The sequence below is a fragment of the Schistocerca cancellata genome, chromosome 10 (genome assembly GCF_023864275.1).
Source record: "Schistocerca cancellata isolate TAMUIC-IGC-003103 chromosome 10, iqSchCanc2.1, whole genome shotgun sequence".
NCBI classification, from domain to species: domain Eukaryota; kingdom Metazoa; phylum Arthropoda; class Insecta; order Orthoptera; family Acrididae; genus Schistocerca; species Schistocerca cancellata.
The window spans coordinates 138,545,395-138,559,522 of record NC_064635.1 but is presented as its reverse complement, the minus strand read 5'-3'; positions in this window follow the sequence as shown (position 1 = coordinate 138,559,522).

Here is a 14,128-nt window from a genome sequence, read left to right as displayed (position 1 = left end):
TGGAGTATGCAATATTCCATCCATTGTGTTCATCATGAGGTCAGAAGTCCAACTGACCTAGTACACAGTATCGATATTAGAGGGTGCTGTCGTCCCTACCCCTACCCCCTCACAAGACATAACTCAAGATGGCGGTCTGGGGAAAATGGCGGGGAAAGGACTTAGTATGTATCCAGCTGCTAGAGATCAGGGAGTGTACTTTACTTTCAGTAGGAAGCTGGAACAATTTATTTAGGGATGGATTTCATGTAGTTTATTTATTACGCAGATACAAAACACTCACCCTGTCATGCTTGGGGTCACAATAAATACCCTACAGACCTGCAAAAGCTCGTAAGTTACCGAAATATTACAGTACATTGATGTACAGACACGCAAACAACTCATAAATTGTCAAAATAATGCATGTAAAAGGCTCTGCAAATACGCTCACTAATTATAAATTGCACAGCCTACAGACATGATCACAAAATAATGGAATACCCTGACATACCGAAACGTTCACTAAGTGTAAAATTGGCAAAATAATGCATGTATATCCCTCTAAAAACTCGCTGACAACGCTTAGACAGCCAAAATAATACACTGCACAAACACTCATTGCATGTAAGAACACTTTTGAACTATCGTTAAGAAATTCGACCACTATGTATTAGCTATCTGTTCCCTACAGAGGTCCAAGGCAGAATGATGACCGGATGTGTTTGGCATGCATGCCAGTCCAATCTGCCCCATATGTGACATGCCACTGGGCTCACATGTGTTTACCTGACCGCGACTGTGGTCAGTGCATTGACGCATCACCTTCATACCTGCAAGTCCTGTGCCAGACTAACTGCTGAGCGAAATGTTTGCCTAGCGACCCACCCCCACAGGTGCAGCTACAAGGTTGTCAGTGTTATACTGACATCTCATGTCTATGTAAATAACAGATAAGTTCCCTCTGGACGCACTACAGAAATCTTTTGCAATGCTCTCGGAAACCGTTTACGAAAAATCCTAGTATAACACAGGATGCATTCTTCCTAGCGATCCTAATGGGGCAGCCCATCCATTACCTGTCAATCCTCCCCAGAAATCATAAAGTGCCACAGAAATAGTTAACAGTCCATTTTGTTGTAGGGGCTTTCACGATGTCTCAGCTTATCCACGTGGAAATTCTTGTTCTAACACAACCTGTTTACGAAAATATATCAGAACAACACTGAATGCATTCTTTCTGATGGTCCTAACAAGGTACCCCATCCATCACGTGTTACCCTTCCTGGAAATCGTAACATCCTGCTTTCAACATACCTCTCAGAAACGGTGAATGTTCCCACATGTTTTCACCGCTAAAAGCCTTCACCAGATCTGTGCATGCTTGCGAATACATCGTTAATCATAAAAGCATTCTTGTTGTTTGGATAGAGAGCACTGTCTAAGCACAAACGGGAAAATTAGAACAATTACACAAACAGCATTCGAAGCACTGTCCTACAGAAAAGAAAAATGGCTGGAATTTTCGGTGTCCTACAGCTGCTGGTCTACATATATCCTAATGTCACAGTAGAGGAGGAGAGGCAGCATCCCACCAGGTCTCCTTCAACTTGTTTTTGAACAGTTGACCAAAGAAGACATCGTATTAGTCTCAGAACTTTCCGTAGATGCCTTTCCCCCATCTTACTCGAAACAGTCTGTAGAGGCTCCTATGCCCAGCACAAAGGATATCTTGTAAACGAGTCAGCTGTGTACACTATTCCAACACGGCAAGGTACCGTACGGGGCTTTAATAATACCTTCCTAGCAGTATTCGGAATATCGAAAAAGAAAAACCAACTTCTCTTCGAACGTTCAAAGAAAGGAGATATAGAGTTCAGGGATGCCCGAGGCACTTCTGCAACATCACAAAAGCGAAAATATAATGCCACTGGCACACATAACATAAAAGATTATGTACGATCATTCCCAACAGAAGAAAGCCAGTATTTGAGGCAGAAGTATGCACAGCAGTACCTTAATACCGATTTAAACATTAATCAGCTTTATCAAGCATTCAAGGAAAAATTTCCTCAGACTCATATCGATGGTCGATTTTATTACAGAGTCTTCAAGAGAGAATTTCACAATCTGCATTTTAGATGGGCAAAGCCGATACCTGCCGTACCTGCAATAAGGTCTCCTGCGAAATAAATGTCAGTAGTGGTGCATCAAGTTTCGTTGCAGTTGCTGCAAAAGAGCTTTGCCTCAGGAAAGCAGAAAGAATTCTAAGACTTCTTAGTGATTCCATTACATCTAGTCAATATCTTTCTAGCACTATAGCAACTGTAGCTATCGATATGCAACAGATAATGTTCACGCCCACTTTGACACATAGTAACATGTTTTATATGCGCCAACTGTCGAATTGCAACTTGTGTATCCATGTGGGAAATTCTGCAGTCATGTGTATGTGGCACGAAGGAATTGGAAGCTGTGGAGGCAATGCTATTGCATCAAGTCTTTTAAAGGTTCTGTCCAATCGATTCACTCCTATGTGCCACCTGAAAATATGACGTGACAACTGCGCTGGTCAGAATAAGAACAAGATCGTGCTGCAGGTTCTAATGTATCTAGTAATGAGATTCTATTGAACTGAAGTTTCTGATCTCCTGGTACTTTTATACCTTGTGATCGAGATTTTGGCGTTATTGAGAAATGAATATTCTTTGCAAAAACCATGGTGCCAGAAGAAGTTGGAAGAGTAGTGAGATCTTCGCGGTCACACAACTCATTTCAGGTAGTGGCAATGGCAAAATATGATTTCTTTGATGTCTCTCGTGCCTGTGATGAGTTTATGAATGCATCATCATTATACATTACTAACAAATCGTGGATCAAAGTGTCTTTGACAGAGTTATCACAAATTAAAACAAAGAAAACCTTCAATGAAATACAAGCAGGAGGGAGCATCATACAGTTTTCAAGAAGAGAACATATGAAGAATTCGAGAACATGCACGCCCTCAACAATGAGACACATGTAATACATATCAGCGACACCAAGAAAAAAGATTTATTGGCTATGTTGGATTACCTAGATCCAAAATACAATCAGTTCTGCAAGGACACCTATTCCTCCTAACTTTTTATTGTTGTGCATAACTATGCTTTCTATAACTTTTGTTAATATTGTTCAAAACACATAACTGAAATGATTGTACCTAAAAATTAGAAGAAATAAAGCATTTCTAAAGTCCCAGTTACATTTTCTTAACACCTGAAAAATTTGCTTTTTGGTATTTACATCATTTTCCATGTCAGCTCTTCTTTACAAAGTCAACTAAGGAGTTCCTCACATCTGGAGAACCAGCAAACGTGTCTTCCACCTATCTGTCACCTGATAGGTGCACACAGTACACACCACAATCGATGTTCTCTTAACGAAATAAATACGTGGAATGCGCAGAGGCGGTTAACTGGACAGTTTACATGAGAAGGAATAACGCTCCAAGGCAAACTCACGTCCATATTGAATCTTCTCAAAGTTCCATGGAGAGCACACGCGATCATGAAGGCTGCCCAACACATATTCACGATTCAACCGTACAGAAGGTGACATAGATAGGTCAGCCATATTCCTGTACCCCAACTGGCCTTTCCACTCAGACGATTCCTGCTGCAAGCCAAAAACGTGAATCGTTGGCGCCTCAGGCCATCGCCGCCACGTACCACGCAACCCCAGACAGAGTCGTCCTAGGAAACCGACCACATATATATTTGAACGCTGTACTTACAGTACAATTAAATAATACAATTGCAGCTTCAATTGGACGACATTCTACAATGTGCGAAGTATCAGAAATACCCCCTCCTGACGACTGTGGCACTGGAAATAGAAGAATCTGTACCATTCTTACGACTTGACATAATTTTCAAGTAAAAAAAAAAAAAAAACATTCATTCCCTTTGCGGCTATCGTAATATTTCTCGCCAACAAATCCATACCTTCCCTTATGACACGACGTAGTCATTTTCTTTGCACATGACAGAACACACACACATACTTCATAAGCCTGAGGCTCAAGTCGAAACTCTCATGCATCACCTACTACTAAGTATAATGCTTCTCTTATAACTGAATACTGGCAGTACGAAAAAATACTGAGCGAAAATCAGCGATTGGTGGACATGTTTCATAAATTTTTCTTCCAAATGGTACCACCATGTCTTATAAAAAGAAACGTAATCGTCTTACAAGTCGCCAGATGCTAAAAACATGATCACAATGGCCATGTTACTGTCACAGTCGGTCTTGGTTCTACAGGTTCTCACAGGCATCATTAACGATATCCATATAAAAAAAAACTATATTGGCCTTATAAATCGACGTATGATATTGCTTCCAAATGAAGTGATTTTTCCGCGTAAATACCGTGGCACTGAATATAGACGGTGATCGCCGGAGTGTGTATCAACAGACCTAAAGTGCGGTTACATGTCACCGACGGCGTAAACTCGTAATAAAATCACCGAATTTAGAAAGTGATTCGGCTAAGGAACGTGATATGATGCCAGTATTTGCAACCCCCTCACAGTGCCGCTAGATATTTGTCCAGTATTTGTAACGTATTCTGTCTCAGTACCACATCAGAGGTTCTGCGATATATCCTCTGGGCTACAGGTGCTGGTTGATTGAGAAGCATCGCATACAGTAGATAGTGTGGTGACTGAGGTCGTAAGTAATATACACAAGCTTTTCAGATCTGTAGTGTTACGCTTTCTGGTAGAAATGCTGTCTACGATTAGAAATCAAGCCTTTCCAGTCAACCACATACCTGAATTGGATCATATGAAGAAGTCTTTTAATGATTATAGCCACTCTTAAATCATATTCGTGGCACTCTCATACCTCGAAACGAGACACCTTTTTCGAACCTATCAGCTACAGTGAAATTCCAACATGGTTTTAGATAGTCCTTATGCATCTTGCAAGTGCTCCTCGGACTCTCCCCTGCCATCCCTGCAGCTTTGCACATGCAATCGTTCCTAATTAAGTAGGAACTGACTAGAAGTCGAACAGATCTATATTTACCACATTCTACCAAAGTGTAGATACAGATTAAGATGAGTCAGTGCGACAGGACCGTGTTTGGACCATTCGGTGGAAATGGAAACATGTTGTCATAGCTCCAGCAACCGTGTACTACGTGTAAGGTCAGTGCAAAACGAAGTCTGCTCCTCCAAGAGGAGGTAGTATAAAAGGCAATGCTAAACAACTCCTCCTCTACTTTGCGAGTACTATTGCGAATGTAGACAGATGACTGTGCAGTACATCCAATCATTGTTAATTCTCGAACATATACATCAAAGTATACTGGACAGTGATCTGCATATTTCTAGCACTTCGATCGTAGTGCGTAGTTTACGATCTTTCTCGTGGATCGGAGTCAACAGGGCATTCTCGCATTCTCAAGATAAAGTCTGAAAGATTTCCTCGCCTTAGAAGTGCATGTGTTTATGTTCTCTCTTACCACTATCTTCTTGATACTGATCCCAGACACTAGATCAACACTTCAGAATTGATAATGTAGTTGATTTATGTAAAATGCTTTGAACTCCATCCATCTGAAACTCCATTATGCATAAAATTTCTCGTTCTTCTTACCCGTCTGCTATTACATCACAACACTTTCAAGTCTACAACTATACACCGATAAGGGGTGCTAACCTCCTAGACATGTGCACATCTGGAGAGATCTTGTGCACTTGGATGGCTGAGGAACAGCAGTTACGCAGTGTACTCCATTTCTTCATGAGACACAGAATGAAGTAGTCTACTTCTGGTCAGCTGCAGATTAAATTGGTGACAGAGCTGCAGGGTGGGTTGGTCAAAGACACACGATCGAACAGCGGAGGAGTGGTACTCAAGCGTCAACTTTAGGTTACAATATCTCCGGATGTAATTAACATTTTACAATGCAACAAACGGCACTGATTACGTATTTGTTTATATGTTCAGATGTGCTAACAAAACTACCGTGGTTCCATTTAAAAAAAAACGTAGGTTTGTGTTAAAAAACATACTTCCGTGCATTTTTTTATGGTTTGTATTAACCAATTACACTAGCTCCTCTCCTCACGTTCGTTCTGTGGAATCGGTTCGTCAGTATTTGATGTGGTTTACGAAATATATTCAGCGGTAACGTTAGGTGACTCACCCTGTATATGTGGTCGGTTTCCAAGGACGACTCTACCTGGGGGTGCTTGGCATACGTTGACTGTGGCCTGTGGGGGGACGATTCACATTTCTAGCTTATGGCAGGAGCCATTCTAATGGAAAGGCCAGTTGGGGTACAGGAATATAGCTGATCTAACCGTGTCGCCCTATATACAGCTGAATAGCGAACTAATACTCAGTATATGTTGGACAGCCTTCATGATCACGTGTCTTCTCTGTGGAACTTCGAGAAGATTCAATATGGACGTGAGTTTGCCATGGAGCGTTATTGCCTCCCATGTAAATTGTGCAGTTGGTTCTTCACATTTTCCGTCTTTATTTCATTGAGAAATGATCGATTGTGGTGTGTGTTGTGTTCATCTGACAGGTGAAAGACGGGTTGAAGACACGTTTGCTGGTTCTCTAGACGTGAGAGACACCTTATTTGACTTTGTAAATTATAAGGATGATTTGGAAACTGTTATATCACCGTCATCGGTATTTGCGTTGGAATTATCAGTTTCTTCTATTATTTTCGAGTTTTCACATATAGGTCTTTGGAGACGAGATAAGCTTCTCTTTCTCCGTGATTTACAGCACATTACACCTCGCTGCATTTGGCTAAAGTTCCTGGTTTCTAGAGAAATAATTTTCAGTCTACATCTTCGTAATTATACTGTGCAAGCAATATTGCTAATGAAGCGATACTGCTGTTGTTGTTGTGGTCTTCAGCGCAGAGACTGGTTTGATGCAGCTCTCCATGCTATTCTATCCTGTGCAGGCTTCTTCATCTCCCAGTACCTACTGCAACCTACATCCTTCTGAATCTGCTTAGTGTATTCATCTCTTGGTCTCCCTCTACAATTTTTACCCTCCACGCTGCCCTCCAATACTATGTTGGTGATCCCTTGATGCCTCAGAACATGTCCTACCAACCGGTCTCTTCTTCTTGTCAAGGTGTTCCACAAATTTCTCTTCTCCCTAATTCTATTCAATACCTCCTCATTAGTTATGTGATCTACACATCTAATCTTCAGCATTCTTCTGTAGCAGCATTCTCTCTGTATTTTACCCCTGCCACTTTCAGAATTTGGAAGAGAGTATTCCAGCCAACATTGTCAAAAGCTTTCTCTAAGTCTACAAATGCTAGAAACGTAGGTTTGCCTTTCCTTAATCTATTTTCTAAGATAATTCGTAGGGTTAGTATCGTCTCACGTGTGCCATCATTTCTACGGTATCCAAACTGATCTTCCCCGAGATCGGCTTCTGCTAGTTTTTCCATTCGTCTGCAAAGAATTCACGTTAGTATTTTGCAGCTGTGACTTATTAAACTGATAGTTCGGTAATTTTCACATCTGTCAACACCTGCTTTCTTTGGGATTGGAATTATTATATTCTTCTTGAAGTGTGAGGGTATTTCGCCTGTCTCATACATCTTGCTCACCAAATGGTAGAGTTTTGTCAGGACTGGCTCTCCCAAGGCCGTCAGTAGTTCTAATGGAATGTTGTCTACTCCCGGGGCCTTGTTTCGACTCAGGTCTTTCAGCGCTCTGTCAAACTCTTCACGCAGTATCGTATCTCCCATTTCATCTTCATCTACATCAGGGCTTCACAACTTACGTGCTCGCGGAGCAAGCTGTGAGCAGCAAGGCGCGGGCACGGAGCAGCGCGAGCACGCTACCCCCACTACCAGACCAGAGCGGAGAGTGGGGAGAGTCACGTGGGGCACACAACAGCTGCCGCCAGTCAATGTAAATCCGCGGCCACCTGCAGGGATATCACTACACGTGCCACATAATTTTATTAGCTTAGTGTATGCCTCTACATTCGTATTAATTTGTGAACTGTTACACAATAAAAGATGTCACTGAAGTGTGGGATTCTTGGTTATCTTGTACTTTTTGCCCTTTACAATTGCGTCTATGTTCGGAGTAATTGTTCTTGTGCATTGTAGGCGCAGCGTGCACTTTAAATTTCCATCAGACAATGCGTTTCTCAGGCGCGTCTTTTTACATTTCATTGCAGAGAACAGTTGTTCACAAACATACGTGGAACCGAACATTGATATTATTGTAGCTGCCAGTTTGTGCAAACGAGGAAATCTATCCGGAGGGAAGTGTCTGTAGAATTCCAAAACGTTTTTCTTGTTCTGAAATTTGTCTCTGTATTCTCTGTCACACTGCAGGTCAATAATTTCTAGTTACAGCTCAGGACGAATCTCTTCAATATTCGCTGAATATGGAGAGGAGAACAGATCAGAATCACTGTCTAGTGCTGTCAGATCTTGAAACCGTTGATCAAATTCTCCCTCAAGGGCAACTAAACTATGTGAATAACGTTCACAGTCTTTGTGAACATCTTGCATGGATGATAATTTAGGAAAATGAGCTAGATTTCCTGTTTCCAGCTGACTCACCCAAAGTGTCAATTTCATTTTAAAAGCTCGTAATCGATTTATGAAATGAGTAATTAGCAGATCTTTACCTTGTAGTGAAATGTTCAAAGTATTCAGATGGCTAGTTAAATCTGCTGTAGAAGATGAGCCAGACAGTAGGAGATTTTACTTTATTATACGAGCACCCAAACGGTAACATCATTTTTCCATTGCGGCCAAGCCACGGCCGGCAGTGTTAGCTGCCTGTAAATTCTTTCGTCCCACGGTCTAGTAACAGGAAGTCAGCACCGAGGAAGGGCACCTTGATCACGCGCTTCTAAAAAATGGTTCAAAAGGCTCTGAGCACCATGGGACTTAACATCTATGGTCATCAGTCCCCTAGAACTTAGAACTACTTAAACCTAACTAACCTAAGGACAGCACACAACACCCAGCCATCACGAGGCAGAGAAAATCCCTGACCCCGCCAGGAATCGAACCCGGGAATCCGGGCGTGGGAAGCGAGAACGCTACCGCACGACCACGAGATGCGGGCCACGCGCTTCTCTCATGTGCTTACGAGGTAACGCCGCCCCAGGCGTCGCTTAGCAGGCAACGCTCTGGAAAGTTCCATGCCGCCCACACGGTTTGCTCGGTCCTGACCAATCAGGGCGGAGGAAGCCGCGTGGTGCGTCGAATATACCCTGCCGCCCGTCGCCGGTCTCGCTCTCGTATTCTTGCTCACCCGCGAGTCGGATGCGCGCCCTGTAGCATTGAACATCTCCCGGTGCTGCGGCATTATGGACTTAGTTTTGGCAGACAACAACTTTCGGTAGCCTCGCGAGCAATGTTCGTCAAATTGTAAGCTCTGGCTCACCCTCACCTCCCTAGGCCTATGTAGCCCCTTTCAACATGCTTTAGCCAATAAATGGCCTTTCTCTAAAAATTACCCTATTATTCCACAACGCTCACTGCCTGCCCATACGCCCATCCTGTACACTGCTAAGAACGCGAGATCACATTTCCATGAAGGCTCTTTCAATTCAGGAAAACACATGTTATTTATTTCCATGAAAATATTTATTTCATCTAATAGGCAAAAAAAATCGATTTAATAATTCGCCACGACTAAGCCAGCGGACCTCGCTGTAATAAGGCAGGCTACCATACGGGCTTTTTACATCCTCAAGAAAGCTTTTAAATTGCCTGTGTTGTAGCCCATGCTTCCTTATATAATTGGTTGTACGAACAACAACACTCTTCACATTTTTTAGAGTGATACTCTTTGCACATACGTTTTCCTGGTGGATGACACAGTGAACGCGCCTTATTTCATTCAGCACGGTCAGTTTTTGCATATTCTCCTGCAACAGCGCAACGAAACCTGATTTTTTCCCTGTCATCGCTGGTGCACCGTCTGTAGACACTGAAATTAAAGAATTCCACGACAGTCCTATATTTTCAACACTTTCTTCAACACTACTTAATATATCACCTCCGGTTGTAGTGTTCTTCATGGCTACTACATCAAGGAGCTCTTCCCTCACCTGAAGATCTCTATTAACACGTCTAAAAAATATGGCAAGCAGCGCTGTTCCAGTGATATCAACACTTTCGTCCAGAGCTAGAGAATACGCCATATAATCTTTACAGATATTTGCAAGCTGGCTCTGGACGTCGTCTGCCATGTCCTGTATACGACGCATAATGGTCATGTTAGATAATGGCACAATTCGAAACTGTTCAACTTGAGATGGACACAAATGTTCCGCTGCAACTACCAAACATTCTTTTATTAAATCGCCATCAGCGAAGGGGTGCAGGGATTTTGCTAAAAGCAAAGCAATTTTGTAACTCACTCTGAGAGCCGCCTCAGTTGATTTTTTCTTCGTCGTCCAGATCTTCTTCAGATAGCTTCCTTTTAAGTTTAATTACTTCCTGTGCACGATCTGGTCCATCACATTTTCTACTTCCGTAGTCTTTCGCGTGGTACGACATACAATGTCGCTGCAAATTAAATTTCCTACAAGAATTCAGCGTTTTGTGACATACTAAACATTTTGCAACACCATCTTTTCTGTAAACAGATCCAATTCCTCCCAATGGGGGTTGAACTGCGAAAGCATAGTTGGGGTTACACAACGGCGACATGACATGATTCTTAACCAGCGAAGTGACTGTTAGAGCTGATCGTAGTACTTTAAACGTTACACAGTCGGCGCGAATTCAATAGGCACGCTGCGGCCCTATTCAAACATGCGCGCGCATTTCCCCTCCCTCCCCTCCCCCCAAGCACCTGCTCGCGAGCACGTGCCTGAACAGACGCGAGTACTCGCGCTCAAAACCAGCCAGTTGTTAAGCCCTGATCTACATCCTCTTCCATTTCCATAATATTGTCCTCAAGTACATCGCCCGTGTATAGACCCTGTATATACTCCTTCCACCTTTCTGCTTTCCCTTCTTTGCTTAGATCTGGGTTTCCATCTAAGCTCATGATATTCATACAAGTGGCTCTCTTTTCTCCAAAAGTCTCTTTAATTTTCCTGTAGGCAGTATCTATCTTACCCCTAGTGAGATAAGCCTCTACATCCTTACATTTGTCCTCTAGCCATCCCTGCTTAGCCATTTTGCACTTCCTGTCGATCTCATATTTGAGACGTTTGTATTCCTATTTTCCTGCTTCATTTACTGCGTTTTTATATTTTCTCCTTTCATCAATTAAATTCAATATTTCTTCTGTTACCCAAGGATTTCTACTAGCCCTCGTCTTTTTACCTACTTGATCCTCTGCTGCCTTCACTATTTCATCCCTCAGAGCTACCCATTCTTCTTTTACTGTATTTCTTTCCCCCATTCCTGTCAATTGTTCCCTTATGCTCTCCCTGAAATTCTGTACAACCTCTGGTTTATTCAGTTTATCCAGGTCCCATTTCCTTAAATTCCCAACTTTTTGCAGATTCTTCAGTTTTAATCTACAGTTTATAACCAATAGATTGTGGTCTGCCCCTGGAAATGTCTTACAATTTAAAACCTGGTTCCTAAATCTCTGTCTTAACATTATATAATCTATCTGACGCCTTCTAGTATCTCCAGGATTCTTCCATGTATACAACCTTCTTTTATGATTCTTGAACCAAGTGTTAGCTATGATTAAGTTATGCTCTGTGCAAAATTCTACCAGACGGCTTCCTCTTTATTTCTGTCCCCCAATCCATATTCACCCACTATGTTTCCTCCTCTCCCTTTTCCTACTCTCGAATTCCAGTCACCCAAGACTATTAAATTTTCGTCTCCCTTCACTACCTGAATAATTTCTTTTATCTCATCATACATTTCATCAATTTCTTCACCATCTGCAGAGGTAGTTGGCATATAAACTTGTACTACTGTAGTAGGCATGGGCTTCGTGTCTATCTTGGCCACAATAATGCCTTCACTATGCTGATGGTAGTAGCTTACCCGCACTCCTATTTTATTTATTCATTATTAAACCTACTCCTGCATTACCCCTATTTGATTTTGTATTTATAACCCTGTATTCACCTGACCAATAGTCTTGTTCCTCCTGCCACCGAACTTCACTAATTCCCACTATATCTAACTTCAACCTATCCATTTCCCTTTTTAAATTTTCTAACCTACCTGCCCAATCAAGGGATCTGACATTCCACACTCTGATGCGTAGAACGCCAGTTTTCTTTCTCCTGATAACGACGTCCTCTTGAGTAGTCCCCGCCCGGAGATCTGAATAGGGGACTATTATTATTCAACCCAAAGAGAAGTGGATAGCGTGTACATGCTTCTAATGTTATTACATATTCTACAAGCCAGAATTGTACTGCAACGACATTGGTAAATGGCCGAGTAACTTTGAGATTATTGTATTTCAAATGGAAATTGCGAAATGTAACATATAAACAGTAATTCTTTGACTTCAGAGAAAATATACGATAAAGAAGATCACTATTCTGTCAAAAGTTATTTTTCATATATAGAAATAAAGTAACGAATAAAACTCATGTGAAAGATTGGTTGCGTTATTTAAAATCTAAAGGAAACTTCTCTGATTTCATTCCAAAGTTACGATTTCAGGCGGTTCGTCGCACTTTACGAAAGATGGATCAGATGCCTGGAAGAACGCGAATACGTTGTTGGAAAGGCATGAGGAAAGCATTTCACTTAGGAAAGCATTTAACTTAGGAAAGCATTAATTTCGTTGTTAGTTCGCAATAAACAAGGATTCTTGTCTCGATTCTCACTTAGTGAGTCAAACGGAGGCCGAACAAAAATATTGGCGGACACTCTTAGATCGAATTATTGCAGTTATAAGCTTCAGCAGAACGAGGTCTTTCGTTTAGGTGTACTGAACTGGTGGAAAACATTTATATTTATTATAATTAATACCCAAATTTGATATTTTTCTTGTCCATCGTATACAGATTCATGCAAATGAAGAAAAGTTACATAATTATATCATATTCGTCCAAAACATCATATTATTTGTGAAACTAAAAGATGTAATATTATTATGTTTCATTGGATTCCACTCTAGATATACTGCACGTAGACCAACTGATCCTGATAGTGCATTATGTTCTGCCATTTGGACCAGTGGACAGATTTGTGAGGTTCTTGGACATACAATGCCGCTTAGCAAGTCGCCCAAAGCTTATAAGATTTTTAAAACGAGACTGACCTGACATCAAAGATAGTCGTGGGCAAAGCTATGACAATGCTGGCAAAATTAATGGAAGTGCACCGACTTAGAAGCACAAATGAAGAAACTACAGAAAATACATTCCCTGATCTGTGCATTCATTATATTTGGGTCTCAAGTGCACTGTAGAATGCTGTACAGAAACTCCTTTTTCTTCGATTTCCACTTCTGCTTATCGATGAGGTCTTATTTTAAAAACATTGAAAGAAACTAATTCAAAAATTCAGATTCTGAAAAGGTTGTCGGACACTATGTGGTCAGCCTGAGTGGACACTACAAGGCACATGTATGTGGTTTTACCACTATCAACTAACTTTTGGAAGAGGTATCTGATGATATGTATCAGAAGGCAAAGTGTTGTAATAAGGCTTATGGAGTAATTTCTAAGATGGATAAGTTGGAAGCAGGAACACTGGAATACTTGCAAGTGACTATCACTTCACTGGAGTTGGCTGGTCAATAACATAACATGGGACATGCCCTTTGTAAATAGTTAAATGGGTAGGACCATGCAGTGAAGCCCATGTTATCAGATACTGAAGCAAAAGCCAAAGTGCTGACCAACTGTGAAGAATATAAGCAATAGACATCAGGACAATGCAAGTGAAAAAGAACTCTGTCCATCACAGCGACTCTACTACACTTGATGAAGTTGTAAAAAATTTAACAGATGGACAATATTATGAAACAGAGGTGTTTATTGTCATAATTGATAATACTGTCTACATTAGCTAAACGTATGGAAACGAACATTAAGTGACTAGTGAATTTGGAACAACAAAGTTTCAGAGTTCGAAGTGCTCCTGAAAAGCAGTGAGGTTTCCATAATACTAGATACAGAAAGTTGATTGCAACCTGAA